The sequence below is a fragment of the Octopus bimaculoides genome, chromosome 1, assembly GCF_046866305.1.
Source record: "Octopus bimaculoides isolate indiv1 chromosome 1, ASM4686630v1, whole genome shotgun sequence".
Taxonomy (NCBI): Eukaryota; Metazoa; Mollusca; class Cephalopoda; order Octopoda; family Octopodidae; genus Octopus; species Octopus bimaculoides.
The window spans coordinates 115347658-115362657 of NC_142928.1; the positions used below are offsets into that span (position 1 = coordinate 115347658).

General features: G+C 35.1%; 1 protein-coding gene across 2 annotated transcripts in view; it reads right to left on the reverse strand.

The window, feature by feature from the left end:
• The window catches only part of LOC106881736 (G protein-coupled receptor 83), a 270703-nt gene extending 264807 nt beyond the window's left edge, over positions 1-5896 (reverse strand). Inside the window, exon 1 of one of the 2 annotated variants that reach the window (XM_052969406.2) lies at positions 4930-5896. The gene's annotated coding sequence lies outside the window, so the exon portion shown is untranslated. The remainder of the gene's footprint in view (positions 1-4929) is intronic. The other variant, XM_089356273.1, reaches the window with a different exon arrangement.
• Between the last annotated feature and the right edge of the window lie 9104 nt (positions 5897-15000).

A 15000-nucleotide genomic window follows, 5' to 3' on the forward strand; every position in this document is an offset into this window, starting at 1 on the left:
GGTCAAGAGGGTGGCTGCTGGAAGACCTTATGTCTGGTAACAGGACTCTGTATCATGCCACACAAGCAGGAAAACTCAGCCATGGCTGTCAGACAATTTCTGTGACCACATCACCCTTAACATTAAGCCACCTAACTCCCCAGACTGCAACCCCCTTATGCGGAGTTGAGCGAGAAACCAACAGAAGTCCTTGTAACACCAAAGATGAAATGAAGGCAAGGATTATGGTAGCATTCACCAACTTAAACAAGGGGACCGTCCAGATGAGTTGCAAGATATTCCGAAGTCGTCTGGAGGCTGTGGTTGAAGCAATGTCGATTTTATTGTATAAACTCAGTATTTCAAGATATTTTAATGAAACTTTGGTAAATATATCTGTTAAAATGAGATGTCAGTGGTGGCTGTTCTACCGTTTGTGTACACGGGAGTATATTTTTCAATATAAGTTTCATTTGAGGCAGGAAAGTGGGATTGTACAGCCATTTAGCTCAAATTTTCAGCAGGCTGAACGACTATGTAGCAGCTCGCGATTCAGCCAAGTCATCACTTAATGTATGATCCTATCAATCCGTCTTCACTCATTTCTCTGTCCTACACTCTCTGCTTCATATCTTCAGTGTCAGTTGGCTAGTTGTTTATTACCTCAGCGAAGTATTTGTCTCTGGAGACAGTGCAAGGTCTGACTTCCTTAGTTAGGGAGAGTGATAGCAAAGCTGCTGATTTGTCTGTCCGTCTGTTCGTCCGTCTGTCTGTCTATCTATCCATTTATCTATCTATTTGTATGCATGTATGTGTATAAAAAACATTACTATTTGATTTCATCTTTATTTGACCTTTTGGATAATGCAAATATTATAAATCTATGAAATTCTTATCAAAAAAGTTTTAAATGACTCCAATTATTGCATTAAGTGGCAATGAATTCTCTGTCAGAAAGAAAGCAACTGAGCGAAAGGCATCTATCATTGAGCAAATCGTTTCACCCTAACTCAGACTGATTTATATTTAGCAGTACTGTACACGCAAAGATACTTAGCAATAGTGAATTGCAGGTCTAAGGCAATAACATATTAACTGCTGAAAGACATTTTTTATGTAGTTAGAAGCCGTCGAAAGAAGAAATAAAGGCTATCCTCAAAACCATACGTCCATTTTCTTTACTCTATGCAATGATCGTAATAACTGAACTAAAGAGGAGTGGTTTAAAGTAATATCTATTGGCGTAACATTTATGATGCAATTTGTATTTAATGTCTCAAAGCACAACAAACATAAATTTTAGAACCTACATCAATATTCTGAAAAACTCGCCTACTCATGCGAACATCTATAATAGCCTTATATTCTATGGAAAATAAATGGGATCATGTTAAATAGGAAATTGCACTTAATAATTCTTCAGCAATTTTCGATTTAAAAGATCTGACATTTCAAGTGTAGAAACACGAGGTAACCCACGTCTGCTGCAAAATTTGTAGAAAGAAAGCATAAAGAACAGCTTTGCTGCTGCATTGGTGGTAAACATGTATCATATCAAATATTGAGCAGATATTTGTACTTTGGTAAATTGTTCTGGGTTTCAAAAAATACATTACTTAAAAAATACGTTTGTTTTTCACCCACATTATAAATCACTGTTGTTTTTAAGTGTATTTAAGCTTTTTATCAGAAGCGGTATGTACAACAAACATTTTTACTGAATCGAAACGTCTAAAATTCAAACGTTTTAAATATTTTTCAATAAAATATGTATCGTCGTGTATAGTTAAAGTAATGCTGTTTGCCAAAACTTCATTTTGATTGAATTTCAAGCTCATATTTTAAATGCGCCTAATATTACTTTAATCAAAGAAAGCAATTTATTACTAATTAAACAAGCATATGTTGGCTTTAAAACTTCGATCAACTTTGCACTATCTATGGTGTCAAATATGTGTTACAGATTTTACTGAAGGTATTTTCCTTGAATGTTGATTTCCAGATTTCAAATACACTCAGAGAGAGAGAGAGAGAGAGAGAGAGAGAGAGAGAGAGAGAGAGAGAGAGAGGAGAGTGAGATAGAGAGCGAGAGAGAGAGAGATTGTGTCCACTAATTGCGCGTATAATCTCAGTCGATCGAAGTTTCCTAACTCACTCTAATGAGCATTTGAAACCCTGTAATATTTCTCTTACAATATTTGGAACCTTAAGAAGGCGGCGAGCTGGCAGAAACGTTAGCACGCCAGGCGAAATGCTTAGCAGTACTTCGTGTGCCGTTACGTTCTGAGTTCAAATTCCGCCGAGGTCGACTTTGCTTTTCATCCTTTCGGGGTCGATTAAATAAGTACCAGTTACGCACTGGGGTCGATGTAATTGACTTAATCCCTTTGTCTGTCCTTGTCTATCGCCTCTGTGTGTAGCCCTTTGTGGGCAATAAAGAAATAAGAAACGTTAGCACGCCGGGCGAAATGCTTAGCGGTATTTCGTCTGCTGCTACGTTCTGAGTTCAAATTCCGCCGAGGTCGACTTTGCCTTTTATCCTTTCGGGGTCGATAAATTAAGTACCAGTTACGCACTGGGGTCGATCTACAAAGTAGATAGAGGTTTCCTTATTTGTGCTTTTATTGTGAATTTAGAGGCGCAAAATATGGATCGATGCTCTGCAAGGACCAGGTTTTGGTACTTAGGTGGTTCACCAATGCATAAGACTGGAGCAAAAAAGATAGTATCATTTTTATACCAAGAACTAAATAACCTAAATTTCAAATTCAAGAATATAATCATCAAATGAGAGCATCGCATAGAATGATTTGCGGTATTTATATATAGTTTTCTGCACTCTGAGTTGAAATCCTGCCGAGGCTAACTTTGCCTTCCAAACCTTGAAAATCGGTTGACAAAATACCAGTCATGTACTCAATATATTTCTCTATTTTGTAATTGTATAGGCTTCGTGTATATGCTCATATCACGATACCACCGATCCATTACTACTAATCATTGGTTATGACAAGAAATGTGCGCAAAAATAAAATAATATCCATAAATTGAAGCAATAGGGTTTCGACCAGTACTTTTCATCATAGGTGTTCAGTTGCTGAACACCTATCTAACTCATTGGAGTAGTCAGTAAATGGTTGAGCATTTTATTGACACATGTATCCTCTATGTAATTCTCAGACAGAATTAGCATGAAAAGGCTGTACTTTGGAGTTACATCTACAATCCGTCCGGCAATGCAAGCATTTACCGTCTACCCTCACAGCTGTGGGGCGATCCGACACTATAGAAAATGAAACTTGCCCAAGATGATTCGCTTCAGAACTGAAACCAAAACGTCATGATTCTGAAGTTAAGTTGCTAACTATGCAGCCATCAACTATAATACCTAATAAAACGTGCTTCTGAATGGAAAATAGAAAGTTAAGTATGCGTATTTTTAAGTTTAGTACTCAAACTTTTCTTGGGTTCACACCGCATTCTATAAATGAGTAAGTATTTTATATTTGCAAATCTAGATTACTACTATACAAATGTTGCAGGATGTTTCCAAAACGTAGTTCAGGACATATTGAAGCGCTTGTAAACATATCATTCCTATACTTCGAATAGAAGTACAAATTGATAAGAATGCAATGACGAATCCAAACTCGGAGAGCGGTTTCTATCTGTATTCCATAATATTTAAAATCATCTACATAGTTTACATGTCACAACTATCGTACAGAGTAAACAAAAGCTACTAAAAATGCACAGACATAGACACTAGTATGATAGAAAATATTTTTAAAAAGTTTTTTCCCGTAAAATAGAAAAGTATAGGAGAATGATGGTATATTCAAGTTTTCAAACAGGGATTAATCCATTTGAGAAATATAATATAAAACAAAATTATAGTTATTTAGTGGAACATAGTATGGCTAGAAAATTAAGAAACTGAGAAATTAGAGATAAACATATTACACACACACACACACACACATACACACGCGCGCGCACATACCTATATATCTCTGGGTACAGAGAAAAAGAAAAAGAAAGAGATATAGGGTGAGAAAAAGATATCATCAATATGCAAGTTAGATCCAATAACAGATTTTGGTTTATTATAACGAATCCAGCACCTTATTTTGTCCTAAAAGTATAAAAAGCTAATATGACCTCATCGGGGATTGATGCTCTAAGAACTCTGCCAGTCTACTAATTCCTAAGATTGTACATATTTTTGGACTGACTTTAGTGGTTAGATTTATCCCAGTACTTGACTGCTTTTTATTTTATTAACACTGGAAGGATGTTTGAGACTATTCCGAAAATATTTGAACTCCAAATATATAGATAGCCAGTATTTGCTTCTACTGTAGGCAGAAGGAAACTTTGGGGGAAAAGGCTTGTCGATTAATCTACCCTTGTAGATAGCTACTTTATTGTATCGAGTTCGAAAGAATGACAAGCAAAGTTAATTACGACGGGATTCGAACTCAGATCGCAAAGTCTTAACACTACAAAGCATTTTGTCTGGCGCTTAAACGATTCTGATAATCCACTTGTTTAATTATAATTAATTCTAATAAAGGTACAAGGCCAGGCATTTTGCGGGAGTGAGTTGATTATATCGACAGTAGTACTTGACAAGTACTTTATTTTATCCGATTGAGGAAACTGAAAGCCAAAGGTAAACAAATAGGAATTTGAACTCAGAATATACAGAACAGGGCAAGATAGCGGAACAAATTGCTTGACGCTTTATTGTACCTATTCTCTTCTTTCTAAAATTGTTTCTAATTCAGGTATAAGGTCAAGAATTTTGAGGGGAGGGACTTAGTTGACACTAAGATCCCCAATATTTTATCTGTGTTGGAGGGATGAAAGTTGAGTTCGGTTCGATTTGAACAAAAACACACATAAACAATAGTAATTATATAAAAATTAAGAGTTATATTTACTCACCTTAATGTTGGTAATAAGTTCAGTTGCAAAAATAGAATATATATATATATATTACGTTCTATGATTTCATATTTGTTTTCATAAAGCCAAATATATGTAAATTTCTTCGAGATTTTCTAAGATCCGTCTTCATGGTAACAAACACCGCATAAGTGGCGAAAAATACGTACCAACGCATACTCACTCGCTCACACACACACACGTGCGCGCGAGCCGAGGTTTGTAATCTAAATGTTCGTGTGACTGTGTTAGTACAAATGTATATAGATATTTCAGCATGTAATAATTCACTTCTTTCCGTTACGTTTTATCTATTGATGATGTTGGTGTTGTTGTTCTTCTTCTAAATATTAAAACTACTGTTTATATTCCTTAAGCAAGTTTCTCGGTGTGGGAAATATTGACGAACTATATTTACAAATCCAAATTTACGAATCGGGGCCGGAATATTTGCAGCTGATTAGCACAACAATTAATTTCTGGGAAATACATATTTACTGTTTCCGTACTTATTTCATTTTCTCACGATCTGTTTCTTTATATATATATATATGCATATACATACACACACACACATACAAAAATACATACATACATACATATATACATACATACATACATACATATATATATATATATATATTATAATTTTCGGTTATTATCTAGCTTGTATGAGAACATTCTTAAGAATCATAATTCAGCGTAACGAAAGTAAAAGCCCCGAATGAATTTTGAATTAATTACGAAAAGGGCGGCAATAAAAATACAAATAAAGAAAGAATCTAAACACTGTTTATTATGCACACAGGCATGGTGCTAGTATGATAATTACCACGTGAGCGGAGAGAAGAGTATGAACGTTCATGCAGCTGCTAGTAGCAGAATTAAATATCTGCTCAATATTCCTTATATCTTCAGAAACAGCGCGACTTCAAAATCTATATATGTATAGTCTCAATTCAATATTTGTGTATATGGATATGTCTGTAAATATCTATATCTGTATCGACGTATATGTATACATATAGGTGCGCGTGTGTATGTGTGTTTGTATTAATACGCATACACATATATGTATATATCTTGTGTGAGTTTGTGCGTATTGTTTATATGTTAATATGCATATGTGTGGGTGTGTATGCGTACATGCATATATATATATATATATATATATATATATATATATATATATATATATATATGCATATAAATATATGTCTGTGTGTCTGTGTATGTGTGTGTGTATTAAATCTGCCTCTCTGCATGCGTATTTATTGATCAATTGTCGTCTGATACTTTATTTCTTCCTCGGTCTATCTCATGCTTTTTGGAACAGTTATTGTGTACAACTTAAAATCATTTAAATTGCGTATATATGTTTAAAAAAAGTGCTTAAATTGCAAAATGTTATTTCTACGTAATTAAAATGTTAATGTTACACCATCATTCTTTATGCAGGAAATATTCTCGTACTACATGAATCTATGTTTCTAAGTGACTTCAACATGTCTCTCATTTTGTTCGTATGTTTAATGTTTTCACTTTTTGATGTGTGTCTGAGTGTGTTACAGAGCGAGAACTAAATATATATTTATGCATGTGCTTGGGTATGTGTACATATATATTTATGCATACGTACACACACACACACGCACACACACACACACACAAACACACACATACACACACACACACACACACACACACACACACACACATATATATATATATTTATGTATATGTGTGTGTGTGCATACAGAGAGAGAAAGAAAGGCGTAGGCGTGGCTGAGTGGTTAGAAGTTTGCTTCCCGACCACATAGTTCCGAGTTCAGTTCCATTCCGTGGGACCTTGTGTAAATGCTTTACACCGATCAAAGCATTGCGAGTGGATTAGATTGACAAAAAAATGAAAAGAAACAGGTCGTATATATATATATATATATATATATATATATATATATATGTATTCTTAGGTCCTGGTAGCATGTAATGGTAGGGTTGTTCCAGAGAAGCACTCAACCTGAATACTGGATTATCAGCACTCTTGGGTTCCAGACCTAAGCAAGAATTCTTCAAGTGTAGAAAATCCTTGTTTCAAAACGGTCACACAATGATATATGTGAATATCTGTAAATGTGTTGTGTGTGTGCGTGTGTGTGTGTTTCTGTGTCTATCCCCTACCATCACTTGACAATCAGTGTTAATAAAAGATTCCGTTAATCCCGACACATTTTTCTATCCCGTCTTTTTTTTCTCTCTTTCTTCCCCTTTTTTTCCCTCTCATCCGTAAAAGGAATAAAACAAAAAAACAACTTTCAGGAACAATAGAAGTTTATTGACGCAGACGATTGTAAACATTTCTCGTATCGAAGTTTCATAAGGTGAGAAAATTGTTTTATAGCTTACTGTTAGCAGCAGGAGTTGCTGTGTATGCGAACAGAGATCCAAAATTAGGGACATTCCCTAATTTTGTACATATATATGGATCTTACTTATAACTGTATATACATGTGTGTGTATGTGTGCGTGTGTATGTGTGTGTATATGAGTGTATGTGGTTGAAGTGTATTGGTGCAGGAGTGGCTGTGTGGAAAGTAGCTTGCTTACCAACCACATGGTTCCGGGTTCAGTCCCACTACGTGGCACTTTGGGCAAGTGTCTTCAACTATAGCCTCGGACCGACCAAAGCCTTGCGAGTGGATTTGGTAGACGGAAACAGAATAAAGCCTGTCTCATATATATATATATATATATATATATATGTGTGTGTGTGTGTGTGTGTGTGTGTGTGTGTGTGTGTGTGTATGTTTGTGTGCCCTTTGTTTCTCCCCCCACTATCGCTTGATAACCGATGTTGGTGTGTTTACATCCCTGTAATCTAGCGGTTCGGCAAAAGTGACCGATAAAATAAGTACTAGGCTTACAAAGAATAAGTCCCTTATTCTTTGTAAGCCTAGTACTTAGCATGGGGTCGATTTGTTCGACTAAAGGCGGTGGTCCAGCATGGCCGCAGTCAAATAACTGAAACAAATAAAAGAATATATATATATATATATATATATATATATATATATATATATATATACATATACACGCACATATGTAAGTCTATGTATATAAACGCCGGTGTTAAAACGGGGGTAGCTGATGAAGGAAAATGTTCTCTATGTGGCTTGTGTGTTTTCTGTACTCTGGTTATTATTATTTTCTTGTCTACGTTTTGTTTGCAATGTCCTGTATCCAGATATGCACCTATATATACAGGTGAACGTAGGTATGCACATGCCTGTACGTATATATGCATATACTCATTTATTATTTGTTTATATATATATATATATATATATATATATATATATATATATATATATATATATATATATATATATATATATAAATATACATATACACGCACATATGTAAGTCTATGTATAGATATGTTCATATCTGCATATATATATATATATATATATATATATATATGATTGTCTATGTGTATGTATGTATGTATTTCAATTGTTAAGATTTTCGTTTCACATTAGGTGCCAGGGAAGACCAGGGACCAGAACCAGAGTATGCATGTGGTTTTTTGGTGAGTTAAGAAAAATATTTGATATGGTAAACCGTGGTGTCTTTGGGGGAGGTCCTGCAGAAGTCACCTAACAAAGACAATTGTGGTAGGCATGCCATACGGTACACATGGAATACGCATCTTTACCTAAATCTTTCTTCTATGATATGCTTAGTTCTGGTGCCAGACACTGTTATATTGTAAGAACACTCCACAGACCTGATTGGAAACTTACAAGATAAGTTTCCTAAAGACATAGGAATCAGAAGCAATGTATAGTGCCCAGTGGAGTAGATGTTGCTACCAAGCCATCTCCGACTTAGAGGCAATTAAGATCAACACTTTAGGGAGAAAAGAGCCCAACGTAGAACTGTGTCCCTAAATGAAGGGTACCACTATGCAACTTCTGCAACCGGATCTGCAAATCCTCAATAGGTTTGAATTCCCACATAAGACAACACAGCAAAACATCGAACGAAGAACACTGTAGTTGTGTCCTCCTGATTGAAGGGAAGGGAGTCCAATAGCAATAATGTATGTATGTATGTATGTATGTATTTATGTATGTATGTATGTATGTATGTATGTATGTATTTATGTATGTATGTATGTATGTATGTATGTGTATTTATGGTCTGTATTTATATCTGTCTATATAAAATTAACTAAATGGCAAGAGAATAAGAATTACGTAATCAGATTCATTAGCTTACAATTTTTTTCTGGTATGCTTGGCAGTGGACTCGGAATAGAATGTTTGTGCATCACCTTATAGCTTCTGCCTCAACACAGATATATATATATATATATATATATATATATATATATATGTATGTATGTGTGTGTGTGTGTGTGTGTGTGTGTGTGTGTGTGTGTGTGTGTGTGTGTGTGTGTGTGTGTGTGTGTGTGTGTGTGTGTGTGTGTGTGTGTGTGTGTGTGTAGAGCGTTAGGTGTGATGTACAGAAGTAAATATTGAAAAAAAAGTCGTCAGAATTTTGGAATAACTTCTTTCATTTATTTTATATATATATTAGCGCATTCGTTCGTCTTTCGAACTTGTCAAATATAATTCTGTGAAAATACAGAGATCTAGCTTATTTATATAAAAACAGGTGTTTTGGGGAGTTTTGTTTATAACAGAACATTGTTATATATATATGTATGTATGTAAACAATAATAATAAATAGTAATGTGTTTTGAGTGGCACAACAATGCACTATAATAACAACAATGGACTATAATAACTGGTGTAATTTAATCAGCTATAATCTTATATAATATTTCGGAATATAAAAATTCCTTCTTCAGATATCCTTAGGAATTGATCGAGTCACTGCTCCAATCGATTTTCCAACGGCCTTTTTTGTTTTCTTTTTCCGTCCCCCTGTTTCTCCTTCCCCGAAAGTGTCTCTGCACTGGTCTCACGAAGCTCCTTCCGGAATTCATCTGAGAACTGCTTGAGGGTTAGGGTCTCAGGTTCGTGTGTGCTGGCACATCCATAGCGCTGCTTCTAAGTAATGTATTATACGTGCAGTTTCCTCGTTTTCCCTTCTCCTTCCCGTTTTCCCTTCTTCTTTCCTTTTACCTTACTTTTTTCTTTTCTCTTCCCCCTTTTTTTAATATAAATAATACATGAGCATGTCATAAAAAACCTACACGCATCCAGATATAGCTAGAGAATACATTGACTGTCAAGCTCCTTCCTGTTGTTGATTTGGGGCCCTTGTCTGTCTATGAGAATAGTTTCCTTAATTCTTAAATTACCCAAATTTCTTTCATTGGCCTCAATTGTGACTGTTATGCTTTTGTCGCTGTTCCGGCATCTGACTAGATGCTTTCTGAAGGATGTTTTCTCCTGTTCAGATGTTCTTTGATGCGAAAGTGTAACGGTCTTGTTGTGCTACCCACATAGAAGTTGTTGCATTTGTTACATTGTACAGAATACAATATAACAAATATATTCTCTAGCTACATCTGGCTACTTGATCAATCTGTAGGGATATCTGAAGAAGGAATTTTTATAATTCGAAATATTATATCAGACTATGGATGATTAAATTACACCAATTATTATAGTGCATTATTGTGCCATTCAAAACACATTATTACTATTTATTATTATTGTTTACAAACAATACACAAAGCTTCAAGCGAACTACAATACTCTCTTATATATATATATATATATATATATATATATATATATATATATATATATATATATATATATATATATAGAGAGAGAGAGAGAGAGAGAGAGAGAGTTTAAGAGCAATGGTGGTGTCAATTAGACCCAGAGGCTTCAGGTAAGGCTGAGTAAGTGCTATGGATAGCCCATAGTTCAGTTCCAGGTTTGGTGATTATGCGAATAAAGGGTCCAACGTGTAAATATAAGGATTTACTTTTCGTAATGAGATGAAAAAAACCAAGGCTGTGTGCATTATAGAACATTTATAAATAGAAGGTCTTACAGCTGTTTCCAGGATATTTATTATTTCCCTTCATCGGAGACGGTGCGAGAGGATGCTTAAGCAACAGTAAATTTAGGTAAGATAGGAAATAGAGAGTGAATGCAGGGATATTGTATTTGTAAATCCATTGTTTACGCAGAATGGTGAGTAAAATCCAACAGTCTCTAAGATTGGTCATTGCATTTGTAAATTCATTATTAAGATTCCAATACCCTATGAGTAAAATCCAACAGTCTTTGAAATTGGTCATTCCAAATACAGAATTTATACACAGTGTTATTGAATCAAGGGTTCTCTTTAAAGTGACCTAAAAGTAGGAAATGTATTAGTAGGGTCAAATCGAAAACAAGAAGAGAGGAATAAAGGAAGAGGAAAAGAAAGGCGGGGGGGGGGGAAGAAGAAAATAATAAAAAGAATAAAGAAAAGAAAGGAAAAGGCAATACAAAAATGGAGATAAGGTAAAGTGTACCAGAATGGTCAGTGAATATAATAAGAAGGTAGGATAGGGGTGAAAGAGAGAGAAAAGTATTATAGTGTACAAAGGTAGAAGGAATGGGAGGTTATGCAGAGAGAGATATAAAGCTTTAAAGAGTGTCAATTCCAGTGATGGAGTCTAAATGATGGGGTAGAGGAAGGAATTTAGATGGTTGGAGAGGTCAGTCCTAGTAGTAGAATAAAAACATGTGAGAATGTATAAATATGCATACATTAGACATGTATAAATATATATATATATATTTATATTTATACAGATGTTTATACATATCAATATCTACACATATAACTCGTATTCATATGTATATGGATACGTGCACACCCACATGTACGTGTATCTGTGTCTTATCGCCTCTGTACACGCATGTATAAATACCTTTTATACATACATACATACATTCACACATACACACGTACATACATACATATGCGCGTGGGTGTACGCGCACGTATCCATATACATATGAGTATGAGTTATATGTGTACTAGTACTACTAGTAGAATAAAAACATGTAAGAATGTATACATATATATACATTAGACATGTATATATCTATATATATATTTCATTTATACAGATGTTGATACATATCAATATCTACACATTGAAAAGAAGTCCTTTGAATTGTAAAGGAAGCTTTACTGTATGGCCAGCTCTGTGTGTGTGTGTGTGTGCGTGCGTGCATGCGTGTGTGTGTGTGTGTGTGTGTGTGTGTGTGTGTGTGTGTGTGTGTGTGCTTGGAATATATTGTCAAAAACATTTTTCTTATTTTCTTTTTCTATTGAGAGAAAATGATTTAGTGGTCAAGGGCTTTTTGTGGATGGTTATTCAGAAAATTAAGCGGGGGATTATTTGCTATTTGTTTTAGTGTATGTGTGTTTGAGATATATTGTCAAATTATTTTCCTTTTTATCTTTTTCTTCTATTGAGAAGACATGGTCAGTAGTTCTCGCCAGCTGTATGTGTGTGTTGTTTTGTCTGTGTGACTGTATGTTTGCGTGTGTGTGTCTATACTTGTGTGTTGCTTTTGCTTTTTTTTTGGAAATATGCTTTGTATATTGTGGTAGGTGTGTATTTGTGTGTGTTATCGTTGTGTGTGTGTGTGTGTGTGTGTGTGTGTGGTAGAACCTTATTTGTTGATTGATAGTGGGTGTTTAGGTATTTAGCTGTGCTTTTAAATTTGTTAAAGGGTTTGGTGTGTGTGTTTTTCTTTTTTGTAGTTTGTGTTGTCTTGTCTGTGCATGTGTGTATGTATGAGTGTATTTTTAGTGGTGTGTGCGTGTGCATATGTATGTATTTTGGATTTTTGCTTTTTGGAAACATGTTCTGTGTGGAGGTTTATGCTGTGTGCTTTTGGTTTTATGGGGATGCTTTGTGTGTGTGTGTGTGTGTGTGTGTGTGTGCGTGAGCACGTAACCTGTCCTTATTTATTGATTAATGGTGGGTGTTTCGAGATTTAGTTGTGGTTTATACTTGTCGATGAATTGTTTTTCTTTGTTTATTCTCTGTTGCTGGGTAAAAGAGTCCGAGCATTTGAGCAGGGGAAGATTTTAAAACTGGGTAAGGTCATTCACGTACAGTTTGCAATATGACTACTTAGCAAAACCTTGGCAGTATATCGTCATTCTTCCACGTAATGAAATGCCCGTCTGTCCTATGTAGTTTTATTGGCATCCACCACATGTTATTGTGTAAATTACGTTTTATAAATTACAGATGAAGTTTACTTTTACTTTGAAGTTTTGTACAGTTTTAAATTTGAATTTTGGTCCTTCTGTTAGGTATAAGCAGGTGCTACAACTTGTTCTTCAGCATTTTGTCACAGTTGGGTTGGGGATTTGTCTATGTGTTTTTGTTCCGGTGAGGATTTATGTAAGTGCTTTGGGCTGCCTTTTACATTTAATAATTTGGTATGTTTCCAGAATTTGTTTCCTTTTATCATCTGCAAGTAGAATGGGAGGTTTTTGTGGATGAAGTTAAATATTTCAGTGTTTTGGGGATTGAAGGTTGACACATATGGTAAAATATTTTTCTTTATTTTGATTTTCATTTTCCTTAGTTCCTGGATATCAATAAAGTTTGCTCTGTCTATTCCATTGATGATAATCAACCTGTTGGGAATGCTCTTTGGATGAGTATGTTTATAAGTTCTTCCAGTCTTTGTTCGCGCTTAGAAGGGTCTGACAGTATTGTACAAATTCGTTTTGCCAGGTTAAATATTAAATTCAGTTTGGTGTGTTTAGGGTGGCCTGATGTGAATAGAAGGTACTGTTTCAAGTCGGTGGCTTTATAAAATATGTCCGTTTCCATTTTCCCTTCCTTGTTAGTGATTAAAATAGCCAGGAAGGCAAGTTCCTCGGGGCAAAATTCTATTGTAAATTGGATGTCTTTGCTTAAGTTACTCTTTACTCTTTTATTTGTTTCAGTCATTTGACTGCGGCCATGCTGGAGCACCGCCTTTAGTCGAGCAAATCGACCTCGGGACTTATTCCTTGTAAGCCTAGTACTTATTCTATCGGTCTCTTTTGCCTAACCGCTAAGTTACCGGGACGTAAACACACCACCATCGGTTGTCAAGCAATGCTAGGGGAACAAACACAGACACAAAAACACACACATATACATATATATATATATATATATATATACATATATACGACGGGCTTCTTTCAGTTTTCGTCTACCAAATCCACTCACAAGGCTTTGGTCAGCCCGAGGCTATAGTAGAAGACACTTGCCTAAGTTGTTCAGTTTATTTTTTAAACTTGTGAGTCTTCCTGCCGTACGATAAAGCAATCATCCAGGTAAGTCTTCCAGTTAATTTTGAGCTGTGTATGGAATGTATTTCCGGAGAGAAGGAATTGGGTGTAAATATTTAGCTCATATTATCCATATATATATATATATATATATATATATATATATATATACGCTTATCTAACTTATGTATGATCAAACTTCAAGCAGCTGGTGTTGTTCTGCGTCGGCAAGACTTATATTATGTAGGATAATTGATAAAAAAGTAAAGTGAATTTGCCGCGAGGAGTGGAAAATCCAACATTTCGGACAGTCCTTCAGGGAAAAGTTGAAAGGAGAGAAACAGATGAGAGACAGCAGACTTTTACATGATCTAAGTTAAAAAGACTACCTGCAACTGATAAGGAATGCAAGACAACGTTTTCCCTCTCGTATTGCTTATGTAAACAATTATTACATCTTTTAATTAAATCAAGTTTCTGTCTTCATCCCCCCCTACATAAAACGAGAGAGAAAATACAGCATAATAAATATCTGCTATTCATATCACACATTTCCATGACATATTTAAAGAAGAAAAGTTATTATGTAACCTTCTCACGTGACTGTCGCAGGAGGTTTAAGCATAAACGCTGGCTAATAAATTTGTACGTTAACGGACAGCTTTCTGCGTCACATTCTTTCTTTACAAACGAGCAAATTTTATTACAACGCCCAGGAAAGACAATTCGCGACAAAGCTCCACAAACAATATACTTTTGCAATGTGAAACCAG